The sequence below is a fragment of the Pectinophora gossypiella genome, chromosome 17 (genome assembly GCF_024362695.1).
Source record: "Pectinophora gossypiella chromosome 17, ilPecGoss1.1, whole genome shotgun sequence".
Lineage (NCBI taxonomy): Eukaryota > Metazoa > Arthropoda > Insecta > Lepidoptera > Gelechiidae > Pectinophora > Pectinophora gossypiella.
The window spans coordinates 11803101-11818845 of NC_065420.1; the positions used below are offsets into that span (position 1 = coordinate 11803101).

The 15745-nt window shown below is 38.2% G+C and overlaps 1 protein-coding gene across 11 annotated transcripts in view; it reads right to left on the bottom strand.

Annotated features, from left to right (window-relative positions):
• Positions 1-15745, bottom strand: part of LOC126374140 (transient receptor potential cation channel trpm) — a 323537-nt gene that overhangs the window by 66126 nt on the left and 241666 nt on the right. The window lies entirely within an intron of this gene.

The following is a 15745-nucleotide window of genomic DNA, read 5'->3' on the forward strand; positions in this document are numbered from 1 at the left end:
ACGTTGCTGGAGGTGGGGAAATTCAAAACCATATTGCGATATCACCATATAGACTGGAAACATGATTCCGTGCTTCGGAAAGCACGTTAAGCTGTTAGTCCCAGTTTCTAAATATTGTCACGTGTACCTTTCATGAAGCGTCGGGCTAGAAGGTCAGATTGCCAAGGGAAAACTGGGTCCGCCAATGTGGTTAGATTAGAAGAGCGCGCCCCGTGGAACTGAGATAATGCTAGGGATACAATAATCCGATTGCCAAAACTTTTAGGACTCCTAAACTACTTTAGGAACACAAAGTGTAGCTCTTGTCGGTGAAGCATTCTCCATTCTTAAAAAGCAAGGGGTCATGCTGCAGATGTGAACAGCATTTTTGTTCTGCAAAAGCGAGCCATTCGGGCGATTTACAAATTGGGACCCAAGATGAAGAAAATTTAAAGAAATTAATATTTTAACTTTGGCATCACAATATATCTTTGAAAACTTAATATAATATGTAAAAAAACATATAGGATTATTTGCAAAAAATAGCGATCGGCACAGGAATAAAAATAAACTTGCTTTACAAGTCAGTCGATTACATAAGATTACTGAATCTTTTAAGGGGCAATGTATAAGTTTTTACAATAAGATTCCCATTGACATTCAGAATTTGCCTTTCAACTGTTTTAAGACAGTAGTTAAACAAAAACTTTACAAAAAAGGTTATTATAAAGTTAGTGATTATGTAGAAGATATGAATGCATGGGATTAACTGTCTGAGAACTGATATTAGGCAGCTAAATTACTCAATTATATACCATTATTTAATGTTTATTTTTATTTTTTTAAAGAACGTCTAGGGCCCTGTGCCGAGGTTTTTCTTGCAGCTTCTTTTCCCCGGCTATACAGGTTGTGAGAAGCTGCAGTAGTTTTAGGCGGATGAGAAGTTCGATATGTAAAAATTGACGATTCAAAGTGTAACTATGTTACCTACTGAATAAAGATATTTTTGAATTTGAATTTGAATGCATCCTGTTTCCCAATATTATAATAATTATGTACTGATACTTTTATTATTCACCTTAAGTATTATCTTTATTGTTATAATTGTGCTGTTGCAGTGTTATTACCTATTCTCTATTAATATTTATGCATACCTAATATATAATGTGTTCAAATATATTTTGTTTATATAATATGTAACTCTGTCTGATTGATACCTACATTGCTTATTTGCGCTATGAGTCATGTCAGCTTCGCGGGATCCAACAGACGGAAAATTAAGGAGCGACTGAAAAACAGCGTCTGTTTCTTCGGAAATAAACACAATGCTGAGTTCGTGTCCTATTCACTGCTGTGCCATATTATGTACTGAGTTTTAAAAATTGTTTTATGATATTTTGTTGTTTTTACTCTGTTTGTAACACTTTGTATGTAATGTGTCACAATTTGTTGAATAAACATTTTCTCTCTCTCTCTCTCTCTAATGAGAGAGAGAGACAATAATTTGTCTATTAAATACCAATTCCTTCACTTGCTTTTAAGACACGACGTTCGCCTTCTCTTTAATCTGACCCATGTAAGCTCTTCTTGGTCTTCCCTTTCCTCCCTTTCCTTGTAGCTTCCCTTCTAAGATGTTTTTAATATATTCGTCGTATCTTATATTAAGTGTCCATTTATCCGGTCAAATAGTTAATGCCATTTGAAAATTTAATAAGTCACATCAAATAATACTTAGATATATAAAACTTGTATTGTACGCTAATATCCATTATGATATTTTTCTGCATTCTGCTATCAAAATAATTACGATCTATAGAAAAATACTCGGATACATGACTCAAATTCGGACGTCGAACATTCAACCTTCTGACTTGCTTTCCAAAGTCTAAGCTCTCTAGTGAAAAACAAATTCATCACTCCCTTTCTTTAGTCGTCAAACAAACTAAATTTAAAGTCTATCTCGATTGAACCTACAGGAACTTTTGAAAGCGAGTAAATTAAAAAACTTAAGAATTTCTTTCTCCAGCTGCGAATAATTTGGAATATTTCGTCTTAATTAACTCTTAATAGGCAGGAAATTAACATCAGAATGTTTTCGTGGTATTATTCTCACTGCTTTGTAATTTTAAATTGGACGACGAGTTATTATTATGAATTTTACCTACCTGCGTATACTACTAGTAGGTAGATACTCTATGTATTCTGTATGTATGACAATGTGTGTGTACAGTCATGAGCAATATCATGTACCCACTTTAGAACCCTGTCGCACTATCATAATTGACATTAAATGAGACTTACGGTTTGATTTGTCAAAAAAGTTAATGTGACATGGTTTAACAGTGTATACATATTAGTACTCATGACCGTACTATCTTCTTCTTCTATCGTGTGGGTTGTGGATTACCAACCTCAGCAACCCTGGTGTGTGTACTATGTATTCTGGTTTATGATACAGGTCTAAGTGGTAGGGTTGGAAGAGAAAGGCCTAGACGTACATATCGTGATCTAATCCAGGATGTTGTAAAGAAAGGTCAGATCATGGGTATTCTAAACCGGTGAGGATGAATTAGGTCTTTGGTGAGAGTGGAAGAAACGAAAGTGGTGTGTCAGGATTGTAGTAACGGCTTCTGTGGTCCAATGGTTGAGAATTGGACTCACGATCCGTAGGTCCCGGGTTCGAATCCCGGTGGGGACATATCACAAAAATCACTTTGTGATCCCTAGTTTGGTTAGGACATTACAGGCTGATCACCTGATAGTCCGAAAGTAAGATGATCCGTGCTTCGGGAGGCACGTTAAGCCGTTAGTCCCGGTCACTACTTACTGATGTAAGTGAGTTACCGTTACATGAGTCATTTCAGGGGCCTTTGGCGGCTCAAAAATAACTCTGAGGGTTGATGAGGTTGGTAATCCACCTCACAACCCACACGATAGAAGAAGTAACAACAACTATTTATTTATTTTTTAAATCGAATTCTCTTCATGTATTTGTTTATTGGCAATATTTATCAGCACATCAAATGCCGCAAGATATGCAACATGTAGGTGGTAATCCAATAAATGTTTCATAGATATCCCTGACACCTGTGCTCAGTTTATGTCACCAACTCCACCGGTGGAGGTCGTAAAAATTGTTGAAACATCCAGTTTATGACTTTTTTATGGCTCTATTGGAACGCAATGAATCGGACCCTTCAGTTGGCGACGTAAAAAGGTTGCTAAAAGATGAAGAAAAGAACAAGGTTTTTCTGGAGTCTTGTATGTAAACTGTACCTATACATTGGTGCTAATTCCTGTAAACACCATCTAATTTTATTTTAAGTTATATCTGTCATTTTCTTATCCGTATAAAAGGAAAGGGACGGGTAATCAACAAGCATAAAATTTATGGAACACACGTCAATTTTAAGCACAAATCTAAAACAACCGTCTAAAAATTTTGCATTGGCTAATAACCCGACAGAATTATGTTGACAGCACACGTCAAACGACTTGCATACCAGCGAGATACCTTTCGATTCGCCCGGGTTATTCATTCATTTACTCATTCTTCCTAAAATTAAGAGCTGTCAATTATCCGTCCCTTTCTGACAGGTATAACTTAAAGTAAAATTAGGAGGTGTCTGCAGGAATCGGGGCCATTATGTGTTTTAATTACACTGTACCTGTTTTTTTTAATATATTGCATTTTATAGTCACTGTGGTTCTGTTCACCAACTTACTTCTCAAACGGAGAGTACTGGTCCGAACCCTGCTACCAATGAGTTAATTAACTTAAGTGCGGTTTTCGACCGTTATAGACGGCGATACGGCTCATCACCTATTTTATTTTATTTTATTCGGGCAGCTTACAGCATTATTTACACAATCAGAATCTTAATAATAAATTAAGGCTATTTACAAGCTACCTCAGGTAGTATAACTATCTCGGTGGTCTAAAAGAAACCTCGAGGCGTGAGTACTTAGTTCATCTTGTAATTGACGTAGCTCTGACTTCCTAACGTACTTAATTGGAACATAGTCGTGAGCTAATGTTGTTATGTTTGTAAAGTTGCTTTTAGTTTTTTTTTTTGAAAATATATTGCTTTCTTCATTAAACTATTGTAGTAAAATACGGAAGAACAGTAATCACACTTATTTATTCTGGTATCAAGAAAATAACACTTAACTTGGTAAACACGTCCGATGTCGACAAGGTCCCCAACGCAAGAGAGCGTGTATCAATCCGTTCGATTTGACAACCCCATTCTTGTGTTGCCATTTATAGAAAAATGTCTTATAACTGTCAACGAACTATTCAGCCTAACACTATTAAACATTTCCATTCTGTTTAGTAACTGAAAGTTTCTCTAAAACATCCTTTCAGTGTTTAATTAGTGAATAAATCAACTTGTTAATGCCATTATAGTCTTCTTCAGCGCATTAACAAAGTTATTGATGTAAAGTATTTTCAAAGAGAAAATTAAATCGAAATAAATCTGACTCGTACAGGACGGAATACAGATTATAAGTGTGTGTTAGTGTATTATTTAAAAAAAAAAGCACACGAAATAACACGTACACATATATACACACACACACACACTCAAGAGAACCTACCTATAATTTTATTTGATTGTCTTTTGTTTTTATGGTTTTTTACCTAAAGCTGCTGTATATTTATATTTAATGTCCTCTAGCCCTCGTTGACAATTACGTCCACACAATATCCCAGGAAGAGGAAATGACTGAAAACCAGCGCTGGATAGCGCCATAGCATGGCTCCATCACAGCACAAGCTGAGCCATATCCTTTTGTCCGTATTCGTAATATTCATAATTAACTAGTTCTTATAGAGAAATGTGAATTGTTACTGGCTATAAATTCATTTTATTCTTATTACATACCTATGTACACACATCCACAATACATTTAGCTAACAAAATATGAGCTACACAGCGCTATGACCACAGAAAAGCCGTTCCATTTGCACCCACATATTCTTATACAATTTATCAGAATTATTCCACCCTATGCCACCGGCCGAGCGAGTGATAAACCTCAGGGTTTACTGTCTTAATTCCACTTGGAAACCCTCAGAGTAAAAGGTTATTTGATATTTCGCCTTAAGCTTGGTATCACCTTTCACAGAATTTTCTTATTTTCACGTGAGGAGGTGCTTTTACCTCGTCTTGACGAAACGGCCAAGTATAAAGTAATCCTAACCCGAAAATCGTCCCGTGATTATGGGACTTGCAACAGTGTTGAAATATCGGGAGTCACATAGCCCTGATTAAGGCGGTAAGAACCCGGTATTATGTGTTTTAAGTCATCATCAGCCCATTAACGTCCCCACTGCTGGGGCACGGGCCTTCCCTATGGATGGATAGGGAGATCGGGCCTTAAACCATCACGCGGGCCCAGAGCGGATTGATGGTTATTAACGACTGCTAATGCAGCCGGGACCAACGGCTTAACGTGCCTTCCGAAGCACGGAGGAGCTCGAGATGAAAACTTTCTTTTTTTGTGGTCACCCATCCTATGACCGGCCTTTGCGAAAGTTGCTTAACTTCAACAATCGTAGACCGAGCGCGTTTACCGCTGCGCCACCGAGCTCCTCAAGTGTTTTAAGTAATCCAAATCAACGGCCTCGGTGGTCCAGTGGTTTGAGCGTTGGGCTCACGATCCGATGTAAGTTAGTAGTCGTTACATGAGCCGTGACAATGGCCTTTGGCGGCTCAATAATAACCCTGACACCAGGGTTGATGGGGTTGGTAATCCACTTCACAACCCACACGGTAGAAGAATAAGTAATCTAAATCTAAAATAACTCAAGTGAAAGTTTTTAAAGTTTCTAAACTCAGTTTGCTTGTAGAACCCGGTGTGGCTATGTGTGTCAGGGAATAGTTAATGAAGGGAGTTAATTGCTCTAATACGCATATTTATGAATACCATATATGAATTCAAACTAATAAAGTCGAATTCAATGATATAGAAATAAAAATGTTCTACTTAAAACCTTTTTCATATTGTACGTCTCAAGTATGGCTTAAGTACTTACTTAGAGATCTTCCGTAAGAGACGACTGAATCTAGACTAAAGGAAGTATAATTTACTTTCTCTAATACTCTTGAAATGAATCAGCTTTTCTAGAACAAAGAATATTCAATTTGAAGTAGGGAAATTGTTCTGTCTTCTTTACTACTGTCCGTCGGGTTATTTTAATCATTTTATGATATACATCAGTAAGAAGTATCTGGGACCAACGGCTTAAATTGCTTTCTGAAGTACGGATCATCTTACGTTCGGACAATCAGGTGATCAACCTGTAATGTCCTAACGAAACTAGGGATCACAAAGTGATTTTTGTGATATGTCATCACCGGGATTTGAACCCGGGGCCTCCGGATCGTGAGCCCAACGCAGAACCACTGGACCACGGAGGCCGTTACGAAGTAAGTTTATTTGAAGAAACATCAGTGAATCCTTTTTTTTATTTTTATTTTTTCAATTAATGTGTAGGAAAGTCAGGTAAAAAAAATAGTTAATGCCATCTGCGGCAAATCTACAATCAGTCACGTTAAAAAAACACGTAAGTTTATAGCTTATCGCTTCACCATTGACAGTGGAAGAGTGCTTTATTCCCTTCCGTTTTTATACTTATGTACCTACTCTCAACACCTTAAAGTTAGTCTGGTATTTTATCAATTTATCCACACAATACAGTGAGAGCCTTAAATCTTTTTTATGGACAATATCCGACCCTATACATTGGCTACTATAAATTCGACCCCAATGATCGCTTCCATGCCATAAGGTTTTTCAGGTATAGGAGAATTTACAACGTAAATGTTGCAAATATTTGGCTCGTCAGAATTACCAATAAGACGATACACAATCATAGAGCAAGCAAGCAATTCGTATCAGGCGTCGAGCGAGCTAGACTATCCAACTACTAATTTATAAAATACAGCTTTTGCCCGTGGCTTCGCTTGCGTTAATTTCGCGGTAACACAAATTATTTATTTATTTATTTTACAAATCCCCTTGTCTAATGTACCAATTTCTAGCTTCGTACCTTGAAAACTGCGAAAAATGCTATATAAAATTTCACTTCCTCTTAGAAGGGGTAGGGGGCAGAATTCTAAAAAAAAAATGATGCCCGACTTTTTTGTTAGTCACAAATAGTCCACATGCCAATTTTTAGCTTTCTACCTTGAAAATTGCAGGATGCTCCATAAAAAAATCCACCCCCCATTTTAGGGAAGTGGGGGGTTAGAAAGAGACAAAAAATAGCCTACGGGATGGACAGTGGTCCATCCCTTCAACTATATTCACTTAAAAAATCACGTCAATTCGTCGCTCCGTTTTGCCGTGAAAGACGGACAAACAAACGGACACACGCACGCACGCACGCACGCTCGCACGCGCACACACACATGTCTATGGCCATATTTTGCATAGATCCACGTCATCAAAGGTGTTTAGAACGTTCTAGGTTAAAAAAAAGATTTCCTTAATCCCTAAATACTTTCGTACAGACGAACAATCGGAGAAAAACCTTCTAGTTTTACGATCGAACTCTTAAGAGCAAACAATTTCTACGTTTACGCCCAGTCTAGTAGAGAAGTGTACTAAGTGTTATTGTGCGCCTTCGATAAAACAATTAGTAAAAGGCTGCCGTGCGCAATTGCTTTTTCTAATTATGTACAGTCATAAGCAATATCATGTACCCACTTTAGAACCCTGTCGCACTATCATATTTGACATTTAATCAGACATACGGTTTGATTTTGTCAAAAAAGTTAATGTGACATGGTTTCAAAGTGTATACATACAGTGCATGAGTAGTACTCGTGACTGTATTACATGTTAATTAAATTTTGCATCATCTCGTAGGTTACTATAGTAAAATATTATACATCACTAATAGGTACTGTTGGAGAGAATCGCTCAGCCTAATCTCGACTGATACCTCACTATGCTAATAAATGTCACAACACTAGCTTAAATACTTTGAAGAAGCTATAGTAAATTTTTAATGTTGTCTTTATTGATATAATAATCACTAATTGTACTGAATTGGTCTATTGAAATTAATCATATTTTCAACTAACACAGAGTTACTCAACTCTGGGTATAAGCTTGGTAAAGAATAGAAAGAAATAATAGATGTTTTTTATTATAAAAGGACGCTACACACAAAAACAAGACAATAACATGATTTAAAATTTTCACAAAACAATTATAAAAAAGCAAAACGGATCTACCTCGAAATGATCAGAAGGTGGTGGTGGACGTCCTGAGATAAAAGGGCCTCACTCAGCACAAGACGCGGCGGGCACCAGGACCCTCGTAAGCGTGAGTACTCAGTTCATCTAGCGATGGATGTGCCTCTGACTAACCCAATTGGGAATACAGGATGTTCGTGACATCGTAACAAATACTGAAGGGGATGATTCAGACCATGATTCTGAGTTAATATCAAGTGGAATTTTTCGTCGCAAAATTCATGTTTTTTTTATTTAATTATTTATTTTTTTCAATTGTATACTTTTGCGATGGAAAATTCCACTTAATATTAACTTAGAATAATGAGCTGAATCATCCCCCTCAGTATTCGTTACGATGTCACCTGCACCTCGTACAAGTACATACAAATATCCATACAAGTAGGTATGGGTGTCACTGACAACGTAACGAATACTGAGGGGGATCCGATGGTTCAGACCATGGTTCTGAGTTGATATCAAGTTGAATTTCCTGTTGGAAAATTAATGACATTTTTGTTTTTTTTTTATTATTTTTAGTTCTATACTTTTGCGACAGAAAATTCCACTTGATATCAACTCAGAATCATGGTCTGAATCATCCCTCAAAGTTTTCGTTACGATGTCACTAACAGAAAGAAAGAAAGAAAGAAAGAAACGTTTATTATAAAGGGACACCACAGTTACAAATATAAAACAAATATATAATTTAAAACACGGAGTAACACACAACTTACAATCAAACAAAACACATAATAAAAACAACATACACGAGAAATACAAATAATTGAGTGTATGGACTGGTCAACGATGGTGGTGGTGTCCTTTATAAAAGGGCCTCACTCAGCATAAGCCGCGGCGCGAGCCACGACGCTGGTATTCTGTGGACCCTGCTAAGTGAGGCACAGAAGCCTCACACCCTGACACCCTGTATAATCATCAGCTTATTTTATGTTGTTACTGGCCCCGATTCCTGGAGACACCGCCTAATTTTATTTTGAGTTATATCCGTCATTTTCATATCCGTCGAAAAGGAAAGGGACGGATGATTCACAGCTCTTAATTTTAGGAAGAATGAGTAAATGAATGTGTCGGGTTATTGACTGATGTAAAATTTTTAGACGGTTGGTTTAGATTTGTGCTTAAAATTGACGTGTGTTCCATAAATTTTATGCTTTTCGATTACCCGTCCCTTTCCTTTTCGGCGGATGAGAAAATGACAGATATAACTTAAAATAAAATTAGATGGTATTTACAGGAATTAGCACCACTGTGTGCTCACCTTAAAACATTTTGTTCATAGAAATATTCCGTTCTGGTCATAAAATACCTATCTTGAGGGCCGGGTTTGAAGTACCCCAGCAATACCCCTCTATACGCATTGTGATGTGACCAGGTCGAAATCCCACAGCTTTGTACAATACGGGCTATTTGGGGACCCGCTATAAAATGTCTAATAATAACATCCCTACTGAAAATGGCACTGGGGCTTCATAAGACTATAAGCCTGAAAGATACATAGGCTCCCTGTACACGGAAGCCGCACCAAGAAAATAGGGATTTTCGTGTAATGTTCGACTTTGTTTGGTGCCATGGTAGCCTTCGAAGAACGCTTGACTATATAATAGAATATTTTTATACGCATTTTTATATGGATCTTATACTTGATTTTATACTGTTTATGGAACACGATGTTCGTGCGTCACCCAACAGGGTCCACATAATATCAGCGTCGTGGTTCACGCCGCGACTTGTGCTGAGGCCCTTTTATCTCAAGACGTCCACCACCACCTTATGCTCATTTCGACAAACATCCGTCTTGCGTTTTTGTAATTGTTTTAGTGAAAATTTGATATGATGTTGTTGTCTTTTTTTTTGTGTGTGGCGCCCTTTTAAAATAAACTATTTCTTTATTTTATTCTTCTATATGGTTTGATAGTCTTTTGTCTTTTTTCTCTTCAATTTTTACTGATTACTCTAGCCTTGAGGAGCTCGGTGGCGCAGCGGTCAACGCGCTCGGTCTGCGATTGTTGAAGTAAAGCAACTTTCGCGAAGGCCGGTCATAGGATGGGTGACCACAAAAAAAAAAAGTTTTCATCTCGAGCTCCTCCGTGCTTCGGAAGGCACGTTAATCCGTTGGTCTCGGCTGCATTAGCAGTCGTTAATAACCATCAATCCGCACTGGGCCCGCGTGATGGTTTAAGGCCCGAACTCCCTATCCATCCATAGGGAAGGCCCGTGCCCCAGCAGTGGGGACGTTAATGGGCTGATGATGATGATGACTCTAGCCTTGAAGACTGCTAGATTATAAGTAAGAAAACAGACGACGGCGGACAGTTCCAGTCTTTTGCTGTTCGCATCAAAAAGGAAGAGGCAAAACGTTTAGAGCGGATTGATGGTATATCTACAACATAAAGATGAAAGAGAGAGAGATCGCTGTTAGCGATAAGGCCGCCTTTGCCCACCTTAGAATAAGTTTATCTTGTAAGTAAATGTTTTGTGAATTTGTGTGCAATAAAGTGTTTTTATTTTTTATTGTTATTATGAAATAGCTGCCGACATCTAGTTGTCCGTAGATGGAATGGAGTAGGCCTAAATCAATATTTTTTGAATTTGTTTTTGAATTTATATTTGGATCTGACATGATATACATGTAATATACACATGTGCTCAGCGGTGAACAAACAAATTGTGAAGGAATCATCGGATCTCGGATACGTAAGCTACCATACAAATAGTTCTACCGCCATTTCGGATCCTTTATTTCACGGACTCTGCATCGGAGTAGTGTGAAAACGCCCTTAAGGTTTATTTTTCTCTTTCATACGTGAAAGAGGCGACAGGAAAAATGCTTTCCATCGTCCCCCTAGCATTATCCTGTTTTTCACAGCGTCCGCTTACCTAATCTGAAGGTTTGACAGGTCCGGTTTTTTACAGAAGCGACTGCCTGTCTGACCTTGCAACCCGCGAAGGGAAAACCAGCCCAATATAGGTTAGGTCGCATACCTCCGAAAATGTATTTCTCGGGAATGTGGAACACGCCAATACGATTGAAGAGTAAAGTAAGATCGAGGGGTGAGGTAAACCTAGCTCAGCCGCTAGAGGGGAGCGAAGAGTTGCCGTTCTATACGTAGGTAAGTAGTATTATTCCTTATTAGGTAAGTATATGCTTTAGTTTTCAATCGTAAGGGCGTCAGACGTCACACCACAGATGTACGATAACGTTAATGTGTAGTGGCTCCGATTCCTACAGACACCTCCTAATTTTACTTTAAGTTATACCTGTCATTTTCCTATCCGCCGAAAAGCAAAGGGACGGATGATTGACAGCTCATAATTTTAGGAAGAATGAGTAAATGAATGAATAACCCGGGCAAATCAAAAAGGTATCTCGCTGGTATGCAAACCGTTTGACGTGTGCTGTCAACATAATTCTGGCGGGTTATTGGGCAATGTAAAATTTTGAGACGGTTGTTTTAGATTTGTGCTTGAAATTGACGTGTGTTCCATAAATTTTAAGCTGGTCGATTACCCGTCCCTTTACTTTTCGGCGGATAAGAAAATGACAGACTGATGAATGATAACTTATAATAAAATTAGATGGTGTTTACAGGAATTAGCACCAGTGTCTGTGTAAAACGAGGTTTTTGTACGAAGTGTCCGCGGTGTGACTTAAGTCATTGATGCAAGTCCGATAGGTATTACTGTTCTGTTAGTCTGTATGTCGCCAAAACAACCATGCCAAATGGAATGTGCGCATGACATCCCACCGTCCAAAGCAAATCTAATAGTGACCGGCGATGCCAAAGCTTTGTACCTGGAAATGCTCTGTTAGGTAATAGGTAAACCCCTCTGGTAATCTGATAAACTATATTGACACAGTGTCGAATTTACGGCGTTCAAAGCCGTGACATCCATTTACAATACAATAACTGATATGTGTGATATGTGATATGTCCCCACCGGGATTCGAACCAGGGGCCTCCGGATCGTGAGTCCAACGCTCAACCACTGGACCACTCAGGCAGAGGTGTATAGTGTATACACTCACTCCTCGCTAGCTATTACTACCTTACCTGATGTATATTAGAATAAACAAAAATAGATTACGTAATGACGTATAGTCTATTTCATTTCCCGTTCTGCGCAAACCAGAAACCTACGTCATTTCAGTCACGTTGCAGCTGCACATTTCTAATGTAACATACTTAATGTGCCACCATATTTCTACAAGGAAATAAATTCGAAGGAAATAAGTTTCAGTGGTTGAGACTGGACCACAGAGGCCGTTTAAGAGTACTCATCGGGGTAAGGGCTTATCTCAATCTTGATCGAGTACGGTCCAACCTCCAAGGGAACTGCTTACAAATGATGGATATGAGCACCTTCGCCGCAAACCCTATCTGCTATGATTGTTCAATTTGAATATGAAAAGGAAGATAAATTGCAACTGGGTCGTTCTTCTTTTTTATCGACAATAAAAAGACATTTTCTCGATTTATCGGATTTAACATCTTTAAAATTATAACGGCAATAAATATTTCAAAACATCATATAAAGATGTGTCTGTAGAGGACTATTTAGTGGTTCTCTTTATCTTGGTAACATACTTTTCTTTGCAGGCGCATTCCAAAAAATATTGTGACAGAGTGGCCCTTTTCATCGGAGACAGCATTTCAATTTACCACTCTGTCACATAATTTTGTGAAAAACGATCAAGCTACGTTAATAACTAATTGAGGAACCGATTAGTATTTTGCTTGTATTTTGAATATAATAAGATAACTATATTTTTGGACAATCAAAACATGAAATAAAATTCTAAAACATAACTTATCAGAAGCAGAACGAAGGACAGATCATTGTCGATAAAAAAGAAGAACAACCCAACTACTCTGGACTGAAGCGAGTGAAAGTTATCAGAAATCAGGGGGGTTAAAATGGCCACATCGAAGCAATTCATCTAAAAAAGACAATATTGCAATTTGACATTTGCGCATATAAAAGAAAGTGCGCAATGCACCCAAATGTCAAATAGCAATATTGCTTTCTTAGATGAATTGCTTCGATGTGGCCATATTAACCCCCCACATTTATTCATCGTAAGTTATCATGGATAAACTTGTTGAAGGTCAATGTAACATTTTTGAATTTACATCATTTCGCAAGGTGTTACGGCTGAGGAGAAGAAATGACAAGAAACTGCAACAGCAACACATCTTTTAAATCAATGAGGGTATACATTACAAGTTATTTAATAAATGGAGGAGCATATTTTATACTAGACTATAAGCTTTGTTACATATGTAAAGTAAGCTTCACATGAGCTTTAAATTTTTTTTCTGACAAATTTTATTGTAACTATTATAACTTTTGCTTTTTATACTTTTGGCATAACATAACATAGCATCATGATTAGGGAATGCAATCCCGACTCGAGATTGGAAATTCGGGATCGGTGGGCAGTAACCATAGTGTGCCGCCTAATGCCTTGATCACACCTACTGAGTGGACGGGTGTTACAGTGCGAAATCAGAAATCAGAATCATTTATTCAACGTAATTATCATGGATAAACTTGTTGAAGGTCAATGTAACATTTTTAAATTTACGTCATTTCGCAAGGTGTTATGGCTGAGGAGAAGAAATGTCAAGAAACTGCAACAGCAACACATCTTTTAAAAACCAATGAGGATATACATTACAAGTTATTTAATAACTAGAGGAACACATTCAATGCCAGACATTTTTATCATTTAGGTAGTCATTAATCTTATAAAAAGCTTTTTTACATAAAGTAAGCTTCACATGAGCTTTAAATTTATTTTCTGACAAAATTAAAATATTATCTGGTATTTTATAGTAAAAACGTATACATAACCCCGAAAAAAAAAGGAATTAATTTACTTAATCTAGAATTTTGAATAGCAATTTTATGTTTATTTCTTGTATTGTAAGTATGCGTTCGGCCGAGTACTCGGTGTGTATGAACATTACGAGTTATTTGGCGAGATCAAGCGAAAAATCTGGATACGACTGAACCGGTGCAGGACCAACCATGGAAAGTCAAACCATCACCTATATAAATGGGGCTTAAAGGAGTCGCCATACTGTGAATGTGGTCACCCGGATCAAAGCATATCTCACATAGTGAACGAGTGCCCTCTGCACCGGTTCCCAGGTGGTGAGCTGCATTGTGTGACGGATGCAGCAGAGATTTGGTTAAGGGAGCTTAAGCTGGATATATTATCCACGCAGGATATTTTATTAATGTCTGTCATACGCAATAATAATAATAATTTGGCGAGATAGCTACTCAAACCCCGTGCTATTTGCTAGGCCGAGTATCCACCCCCGCGCTTCCCCGCACTGTCTCGCCCGTCCACTCGGTAGGTGTGATCAAGGCATTAGGCGGCACACGGTTAGAATGAAATTTTTGTATGAAGCGACCGCGTGCTTTAGCCAAGTTCACTTTTCATATGCCCATTAGATACATTGTTTTAAGTTTACGCGGTTATTATCATAATTAAAACACATAATAACGGGTTCTTACCGCGTTTAAATGGGGATATGAGACTCCCATCCATCCCGGGAGTCTCATATCCCCATTTAAACGCGGTAAGAACCCGTTATTATGTGTTTTAATTATGCCCATTAGATTTTCACTATTCACGTTTTTGGGTTAGACAGATCAGAGGTTAATAGAGAAAATACTTTTTAATAGGACTAGGAAATATCTAAAATAAACATCGATGGAGGCCAGTACGTGCTTTATCTCGGATTAGATCTCAATTTTGTCAGGTAATAACAAAATATATTCTTCTCGGAAAATTGATAGTACGGCTTACCGCCAGCTTTATAAAGGATAAGTAGTATAATGAGGTTATTCAAATCTATTTCAAAGATAAAGAGAAGAGAGGTTACTCCTTTGAAATCAAGAGTGTTAAAATAAATAATTGAGTCTCGCGGTGGCGATGACGTAAATGAATAAAGCGTGACCATTCGGGCATGTTGGCGTGCGGCGCGGCGGGCGCGGGAAACAGGGGGGGGAGGGGTCGTACAGCTCGCCGCGCGGCGCACGGGGCATGCACGGGGCTAACTAAGGGTTGACGCAGACCGAGAGAAGAGCGAGATGAGCATTTTTAAATTTAACACTCAAGGACAGAACGTCTAATGACTTTCCGATTCCAAGGTGTCGTATTGCCTATTAGGAACCATCAATGACCCATGGTCTCTGCCCGTGAAGGGTTAAGCAGTTCAATTCATAGTGAAGGAAAGAGACAGACAGACGAACGGCGAACAGTGATCCTTTTCGGTTTTTCCTTTTGAGCTTCGGAACCCTTTAGAGCAAGATTCTGAGTAAGCCTACTACAAAACACAAAAAAAAGTGTAAATTGTTCGAAAATCAATAAACTTAAACATTGCACGAGAAAGCAAGGGCGGGTAGATAGGTAGGTAAGTAATTTGGCACTCGGTCTGCGTCGATCCTAACGAGCCGTACGTCGCGCGGCGCGG